Consider the following 9,721-nt stretch of genomic DNA (forward strand, 5'->3'; position numbering starts at 1 on the left):
GACCACCAGGAACATACCTACAGTTGAACAAGCTGGCTTTATTACTCACCACCGTGAGAGAGAACACACACTCTGGGGTGAGAGGTAACAGACCAAGTAACAGGGTACTTTGGGCTGCATTGTATCTGTCTAAATTCATAGGTTGAAATTCTCACCCCCTGGTACCTCAGATGTGACTATGTTTGGAGATGGGGCCTTTGACAGGTTATTAAGTTAACATGAGGTTACTAGGGGGAGTCCTAATCGAATATGACTGCTGCCCGCATAAGAAGAGGAGATTAGGACACAGACATGACAGAGGGACAACCATGTGAGGACACAGCAAGAAAGTAGTCAGCTACAGGCCAAGAAGAGAAGCTTCGAAGACACCAAACCTGCCAACACCTTGATCTCAGACTTCCAGTCTCCAGGACTATAAGAAAATAAATTTCTGTTGTTGAAACCCCCCAGTCTGTGGTGCTTTGTCATGGCAGCCTGAGAAAGTGATATAGAGAGTGTTATAAAGACACTATAATTGGCTTTAGGTTCAGTGTGGCAGTTTAAGCAGGGTCGGGTCAAAGGAAGAGAGCTTGCTCTGGCTTTGGGTGTTGTCAGGAAGCAGGGCCAACTCTGTGACTAGGTGTCTCAAGAAATCTTATCTACAAACAGCTCATATACCGCAATATAAAGAAAAAAGACCTAAACAGACATTTCTCCAAAAGAAGACATACAGGTGGCCAACAGACGCATGAAAAGATGCTCAACATCGCTGATTCTTAGAGAAATGCAAATCAAAACCACAATGAGGTATCATCGCACACCAGTTAGAATGGCCATCATCAAAAAGTCTACAAATAATAACTGCTGGAGAGGGTGTGGAGAAAAGGAAACCCTCCTACACTGTTGGTGGGAATATAAATTGGTGCAGCCACTATGGAGAACAGTAAGGCGGTTCCTCAAAAAACTAAAAACAGAACTACTATATGACCCAGCAATTCCACTCCTGGGCATGTATCTGGAGAAAATCATAATTCAAAAAGACACATGCACCCCAATGTTCACAGCAGCACTATTTACAACAGCCAAGATGTGGAGATAACCCAAGTGCCCATCAACAGGGGACTGGTTTAAGAAGATGTGGTCTATACATACATATAATGGAATATTACTCAGCCATAAAAAAGAATGAAACATTGTCATTTGCAGCAACATGGATGGACCTAGAGAACAGCAGTGAAGGAAGTCGGACAGAGAGAAATATTATGATATCACTTATACGTGGAATCTAAAAATAATACAAATGAATCTATATACAGAGACAGACTCACAGACGTAGAAAACAAAACTTAAGGTTGCCAAAAGAGAAAGGGAGGGACAGGGAGGGATAAATTAGGAGTATGAGATTAACAGATACAAGCTACTATACATAAAATAGATAAGTAACAAGGATTTACGATGTAGCACAGGACACTATATTCAATATCTTATAATAACCTATAATGCAAAATAATCTCAAAAAATATATGTAACAATCAATTTGCTGTACATCTGAAACTACCACACTATTTAAATCAACTATACCTCAATTTAAAAAACTGACATACAAAAAAAGAAAAAGAATAAGGAAAAGAAAAAGAAAAAGAAACCTTATCTACAGGAGGGCAGATGAGAGCGAGGATAAAGGGGTACCAGGCAAAGAAGCAAGTCCTCATTTACCACGAGAGCGGGTGTTTTGCGGTTGCGCAGTGATAGCCGCTGAAGCGGACGTTAGTGAGATTGCTGGCATCCTACGCGGGACGGTCCTGGCATGGCCGTGAGCATCACATCCATTCCGCGCATCCTTTCCCACCAGGTACCGGCATCTATCTCCCTGGTGGGCATGACTGCTTCTGGCCCTTGTAGTATCTGTAGAGATGACGGGCATCACTTAACTTCCAGGCGTGACCCGCCTCTCCCGCCACCTGCAGGAGGGTCCTGCGTGGGAGGCAGGGTCCGCCTGTCCAGGAATGCCTGCAGGAGATCCCCCGATACGAGGGGGAAGTAACTTGGATCAAGCCAGACCCTGCAGCAGGAGTTTGCCTATCAGGGTACCACCTGAAGTCACCCCCTCTGCGCTGCACCTGTCACTCACGCTCGCTCTCTCCTTGTCCAGTCCTGCTGTGACCCGCCTGGCTCCTGCTCTTCTTCAAGATACACCCCCAGGGCCCTCTGCCCCTCGGGCAGTCCTCTGGGGTGTTCTCACTGCCAGGCATCTCCCGCAGCAGCATCAAACTTGCTTCTGCTGTGTGTGCTGGCTCTGCCAGTGGGGGCGGCTCCTGCCAGCCACTCAGCTTTATCTTCCCCCCACCTCCACCCCATACTCCAGAACTCAGGGGATCACGTCCTGTTCTACCATGCTCCGGCGCTGTCCTGCGGAGGCACTGAGATGTCTCAAAATACAGACTTTAGGGACTTCCTTGTGGCTCAATGGTTAAGAATCTGCCTGCCAATGCAGAGGACACGGGTTGGAGCCCTGGTCCGGGAAGATCCCCCATGCCGAGAAGCAAGTAAGCTCATGCGCCACAACTACTACTAAGCCTGTGCTCTAGAGCCCGCAAGCCACAACTACTAAGCCTGCGTGAGACAACTACTGATGGCTGCATGCCTAGAGCCTGTGCTCTGCAACAAGAGAAGCCACTGCAAAGAGAAGCCCACGCACGGCAAAGAAGAGCAGCCCCTGCTCACCACAACTAGAGAAAGCCCGGGTGCAGCAACGAAGACCCAATGCAGCCAAAAATAAAAACAAACAAAAAAACATTATTGAAAAAATACAGGCTTATTATTACTATTCAGGCATGGTGAGGCTGAAGGATCAGGAGACAACTGTCTCAAAAAGATGGTTTGCTGTACTCACGGGTTGGGGGGTGGGATTCCTGGCTTGCAGGTGACTGCTCTTCTGGCTGTGTCTTCACATGGGTGGCAGAGAGCGAGTGAGACAGAGAGACAGAGACACAGGGTGGGGAGCACTCTGGGGTACTTTCCTCTTCTTATAAGGTCACTAATCCCATCATGCGGGTGGAACCCTCATGACCTTATCATTTCACAAAAGCCCCACCTCCTAATACAATGGTGCTGGGAGTGAGGGCTTCAACACGTGCATTTCGGGGTTGGGGAGGGAACACATCCGGTGCATAGCACCCTACAAGAAGGGAACACACACTCTGTTCTGCAAAGTACATTTCCAAGAACCCCACCCTCTTCCGAGTCCCTCACCTCAAGGTGGGCGACGGGGTACGTGTGTCGCTTTGGGCCTCTGCATGTCTGAAGCTTCTCTTTAGAACAAGCAGATGTTTATCACCCGTGGGCTTTCCCACTGGGACCTCAAAGTGCGGAGATATGGGAACATTCCCTTTTTTAAAAAATTAGCTTTATTGAGGTATAGGTGTTATACAAAGAACCACACATGAATTTGGACAAAGGCAAACACCATGAAACCATCACCACCATCAAGGTAACGGATGTTCCCAACTCCTCCCAGGCTCTTCTTGTTCCCTGTTCAAACAAGTCTACTTCAAGAAGTGTTTTGGTTTTTTTTTCCTGTACCTCTTGGCTTGCAGGATCTTAGTTCCCCGACCAGGGATCAAACCCATCCCCCCTGCAGTGGAAGTGCCGAGTCCTAACCACTGGACCAGCAGGGAATTCCCAAGAAGCTTTTTGTACCTTCACAAAAAACAACTCTGTAGTACTCTGTAACTACAAATAGGTTGGGTTTTTGCTTGTTGTTAAAACATCTTAAATTAAAAACCTTAAAATTGTGGTAAAAGACACAACATACAACTTACCATCTTAGCCATCTTTAAGTGTACAGTTCAGTAGTGTTAATTACTTTTACAGTGTGGTACAACCATCACCACCATCCATCTCCAGAACTTTTTCATCCCCTAAAACTGAAACTCTATACCCATTAAATGGTAACTCAGTAACTCCCCATTCCCCACCCCCAACCCCAGTCCCTGGGAAGCACCATTCTACTTTCCCCCTCTGTGAATTTGGTTGCTCTAGATACCGAATATAAGTGAAATCATACAGTACTTGCCTTTTTGTGTCTGGCTTATTTCACTAAGCATAATGTCCTCAGGGTTCCTGCGTGTTGTAGCCTGTGTCAGAATTTCCTTCCTTTTTAAGGCTGAGTAGTATTCCATTGTATGTATACATACCTCGTTTTGCTTATCTATTTCATCCTTCGGTGGGCACTTATGTTGCTTCCACCTCTTGGCTATCGTGACTGATGCGGCTATAAACATGGGTAGACAAATTCTGTTGGAGACTCTGCTTTCAATTTTGGGGGGTTGTTAAAAAAAATTGAACTGAGTAAAATTTAAAGATCTTATTGGCTTATTTAACAGTGCAAGACTCGGGCAGCATCCAGCGCAGCAGATAGTAAGGAGCTCTGAGAGGCTGTACAAAATGAAAGATGTGTATCAGCAGAAGGGAGCCGGAATGAGGACGTGCTACTGGGCAAAAAAGCGGGTTGGTGGCCACTTTCCTTTAGGGGACGGCAGGGTCCATCAGGCAGGTTACCTAACCGCTGCTGAGAAGGCGATTCCTGACTGACTGGTTTAACATTCCACTTCTGGGAGAACAGAAACGGTAATTAAGTCTTGTTGGTGACATGGGGCTTTAGCCTAAGTGACTTCATTTTGAGCCAGTTCTATTGTTTTTACCAGGGTATATACCCCGAAGTGAAATTGCTGGGTGCTTGTCTGTTTTTTGTTTCTATTTTCTACTTTTTATTTTACACTGTTATTTTATTTCTTTTTGGCCGCACCTAGTGGCTTGTGGGATCTTAGCTCCCCAACCAGGGATTGAACCCGTGCCCTCGGCAGTGAAAGCTCGGAGTCCTAACCAATGGAATGCCAGGGAATTCCCTACACTGTTATTTTGAAATAACTTTAGATTTACAGAAGAGTTGTAAAGATGGTACAAAGATGGTACATGTACCCTTCACTTAAGTTCCGGGATGTTAACACCTTACATAACCAGGGTACATTGGTCAAAACTAAGACACAAACGTTCACACGTTAGAACTGAACTACTCACTGTATTCTAACTTCCCATTTTCCCACTCTTTCTCCAATGCACAATCCCACATGGCATTGAGTCCCCTCCTGTCTGTGACAGTTCCTCACTCTTTCCTTGATTTTTACGACCTTGACAGCTTCAAGGAGTTGTGCTCAGGGATTTTGTCCAATCTCCCTGAGTCTGGTTTTGTCTGATTTTTTTTTTCAAGATTGGACTGAGACTGTGGGTTTGGGGGAAGGAATACCAGATAGGTGAGGTGCCCTTCTTGTCATACCAGCTGTTTTGCTTTGTTGCATTTTTAGTTTCTGGTGGTGGTGATGGGGACTCCAAGGTATAGCACAATCTATATGATGACAAATTGTGAACAGAGATGTGATAGGAAAGGATGAGGAGCTTTGAGTGGGTAAAAACAAGAGCCTACTTTATTTGGTATGATGGGGAGGTATTTTGGAAAGAGTAATAGAGGATGGTAGTGAAGGATGAGGAGAAGCTGCAGGGAGAGAGTTTCAGGCAGAAATAACAGCCTGTGCAAAGGCCCTGAGGCAGGGACAAGCTTAGAATTGGAGGAACAGAGAGAAAACCAATTCCTGTGTGTGTGTGTGGGGGGGCACTGGTGTGAGCAAGGAAGGGGGTGTTCTAGAGGGTGAGGTCAGGGAGGTGGGCAGGGCCAGCTCGTGCAGGGCCTGAAGTCTAAGAGGGATTTTAGAGCTTATTTCCAGGCAACAGAAACTACTGGTGGGGGCAGGGCTGGTTTAAGCAAACCTGGGCACGGCACTGAGGCTGTGAATGGAGTTTGGCAGGAAATGGTACGTGGGCCCAGATGCTGGAGATGCGTTTAGCTCTAGCAGGTGTGACAAAAATTAAACCATTTTATTTATAGTGTGACAGCCACACAGGGATTGCCCACCAGCTCAGAAACAGGCAGTGCAGCCTACAGGCTCCTAATCCCCTCTGAGCCACGCTGGACAGGTGTGTCTCACCTGGACGGGCAGGAAAAGGAGCGTTCAGGGATTTTCAAATTTATTTTTTCTCTCTTTCCTCTTTTTTTTTCTTTCGCTCCCACTTTTACACGCACTGTCTTTGGGGGAGGGGTATGGGGTGCGGGGCATGCAGCGCAATTCATGCCTAACAGGAAACCTTGCCCAGAAGCCCAAGCGGAGAGAAGTGAAAGCAGAGCTGACGCGAGGGAGGAAGGGATGGGAACCCTGGGCCCTACAGTGTGCTGTCTTTGCCCCAAGGATATATATATTTTTAATTTTTGTTAAATTTTATTTTATTTTATTTTTTTATTTTTTGGCTGCACCAGCATGCGGTGCAGGGATTGAACCCGTACCCAGCGCAGTGGGAGTTCAGAGTCTTAACCACTTGACCACCAAGGAAGTTCCCAAAGGATAATTTTTTTAAAGGGAGGACTTTGGTGCCGGAGAGACAGACCTCAGATCTGCTGTTTGCCGGCTTTCTGACCCTGTGGCTTGGACTATCCCTCTCCAAAAATGGAGCCACCAAACCTCCTTACCCCATTTGGTGCTGCAAATTAATAATACCTGGCCAAGCACTTATCTGGTGTTTCACACACAGTAAATGCTCAATAGCTGTTATTATTTTTTTATCAAGAGGAAATTCACATAAAATTAACCATGTTAAAATGCTGGAGAGGGTGTGGAGAAAAGGGAACCCTCCTACACTGTTGGTGGGAATTGGTACAGCCACTATGGAGTTTCCTTAAAAAGCTAAAAATAGAGTTATCATATGATCCTACAATCTCACTCCTTGGCATATAACTGGAGAAAACTCTAATTCGAAAAGATACATGCACCCTATGTTCACAGCAGCACTATTTACAATAGCCAAGGCATGGAAGCAACCAAAATGTCCAATGACAGATGAATGAAGAAGATATGATGTGTATATATGTTACACACACACACACACAGAAATACTACTCAGCCATAAAAAAGAATGAAATAATGCCATTTGCAACAACATGGATGGACCTAGAGATGATCATACTAAGTGAACTAAGTCAGAGAAAGACAAATATTATATGATATCACTTATACGTGGAACCTAAAAATAAGTATGGATGGATGACTTTCCTGGTGGCGCAGTGGTTAAGAATCCACCTGCCAATGCAGGGGACATGGGTTCCAACCCTGGTCGGGGAAGATCCCACATGCCAAGGAGCAACAAAGCCCGCATACCACAACTACTGAGCCTGTGCTCTAGAGCCCATGAGCCACAACTATTGAGCCTGCATGCCACAACTACTGAAGTACATGTACCTAGGACCCATGCTCCACAACAAGAGAAGGCACCACAATGAGGAGCCCGCTCACTGCAGCTCAGAGTAGGTTCCAGAGACCCAATGCAGCCAATAAACAAATAAATAAATAAATTTTAAAAAAATAAAAGTAAAAAAATAAAAATAGTACAAATGAACTTATTTACAAAACAGAAATAGACTCACAGACATAGAAAACAAACTTCTGGTTACCAAAGGGGAAAGCGTAGGGGAGGGATAAATTAGTAGTTTGAGATGAACAGAAATACACTACTATATACAAAATAAACAACAAGGACCTACTGTGCAGCACAGGGAACTATATTCAACATTCTGTAATAAACCATAATGGAAAAGAATCTGAAAAAGAATATATATAAATGGATATATATAATATATATGGATCTATATCTATATCTGAGTCACTTTGCTGTACACCTGAAACTAATAAAACATTGTACATCAACTATACTTCAATAAAGTTTCTTTTGAAAATAATAAATTAAAAAGTAGTTTAAAAATTAATGATTTTAAAGCATACAATTCAATGACATTCAGCACATTCACAAAGCAGTGGAACCAACACTCTATCCAGTTCCAGAACATTTTCACCACCCAACCCCCACCCCCAAAGGAAGGCACTCCTGATTTCCCTCCCCACAGCTCCAGGCCGCCACTCATCTGCCTTCTGTCTCTGGATTTGCCTGTTCTGGACATTTCCTAGAAATGGAATCATACAGCCGGTGACCTTTGATGTCTGGCTCCTTTCACTCAGAGTCACATTTCGAGGTTCCTCCACAGTGTGAAATGTATCAGTTCTCCTTTGTGAGAATCTGTTGTATGGATATAACTCACTCTGGTTATCATTGTTACTTTTACTGCTACCACAACCGCTACTTCTGCTATTATTATTACAGCTGCTGGGACTGTTGGCAGCAGAAGAGGATGAAGAACTGTCTGGAGGAGGAGAACAGATGAGCTCAGAGGGACATCCATGTGAGTTCAAATCCCCAACCCCTCGTTGTCTAGGTCTGCGGTCCCACAGAACTCATACCCCTCATCTGGCCTGCGTTTTCTTAGCTGCAAAATGAGGCTAATGGTCCCCAATTCTTACAGTTTTTATTTTAATTTTTCATTTTAAAATTTTGGTAAAATGTGCATAACATAAAATTTACCACTTTAACCATTTTTAAGTGTGCAGTTCAGTGGCACCAAATACATTCACATTGTTGTAAGACCATCGCCACCACCCACAGTTTCTAAAACTGAAACGCTGCTCCTACTAAACGCCAGTTCCCCACTCCCCCTCCCCCAGCCCCTGCACCCACTATTTCCAGGGACGGTGACTGTATTTTATATCTTGATAGTGGGTTCAGGTATCTAATTGTCAAAACACAGCTCCCGGTACATTTACATGTGTATTTTTCATTTCATTGAATACGCATTTTTTGGGGGGGGGGTTTGCATACTTTATTTTTTTTTAATTTTTAAATTGAAGTATAGTTGATTTACAATGTTGTGCCAGTCTCTGCTGTACAGCAAAGCGACTCAGTTATACACACATATACATCCTTTTTTATACTCTTTTCCATTATGATTTATCACAGGATATTGGATATAGTTCCCTGTGCTACACAGTAGGACCTTATTGTTTACCCATTCTAAATGGAATCGTTTGCATCTACCAACCCCAAACTCCCAGTCCATCCCTCTCCCTTGGCAACCACAACTCTGATCTCCATGTCTGTGAGTCTATTTCTGTTTTGTAGATGGGTTCGTTGGTGCCATATTTTATACTCCACATAAGTTACATCATATGGTATCTGTCTTCATTGAATGCACATTTTAACACACAAGGAAAAAGAAGGAACTCTGAAGCTTGAAGTCGAGGTAATGATGCACTTGCTGAAATATTCAGAGAGAATCATACTGAAGCCTGCAACTAACTTTTAAAGGCACCCCAAACACCCCAAACGGGCTGATGGATAGCTACGTGATAAAACAGTAAAACGTCAATGGCTGAACCCTAGTAGTGTGTATGTGGGTAGTCACTGTGACATTCTGTCAACTACTTTTACTAACTAATCTTACTTAAGGGCTCAGTATATACAAAATGTTTCAGGCATCCATCACCGTCCTAGTTGGCTCCAGCCGCTGTAACAAAGTATCACAGACCAGGTGGCTTATGAATCGCGGACATTTATTTCTCACAGTTCCAGGGGCAAAGTCCAAGATCAAGGTGCTGCTGGGTTCCATGTGTGGTGAGGGGCCATTTTCTCTCTCCGCCATGGGAGGAAACCAGAACCCTTGTCCGAATTTAACCATGCTGTCACCTGGATCTCAGACTTCCCGCCTCTAAAACCATGCCTGTTACTGCAGCCTAGAGTATTCTGTTAGAGC

Source organism: Hippopotamus amphibius, chromosome 16 (assembly GCF_030028045.1).
Source record: "Hippopotamus amphibius kiboko isolate mHipAmp2 chromosome 16, mHipAmp2.hap2, whole genome shotgun sequence".
Lineage (NCBI taxonomy): Eukaryota > Metazoa > Chordata > Mammalia > Artiodactyla > Hippopotamidae > Hippopotamus > Hippopotamus amphibius.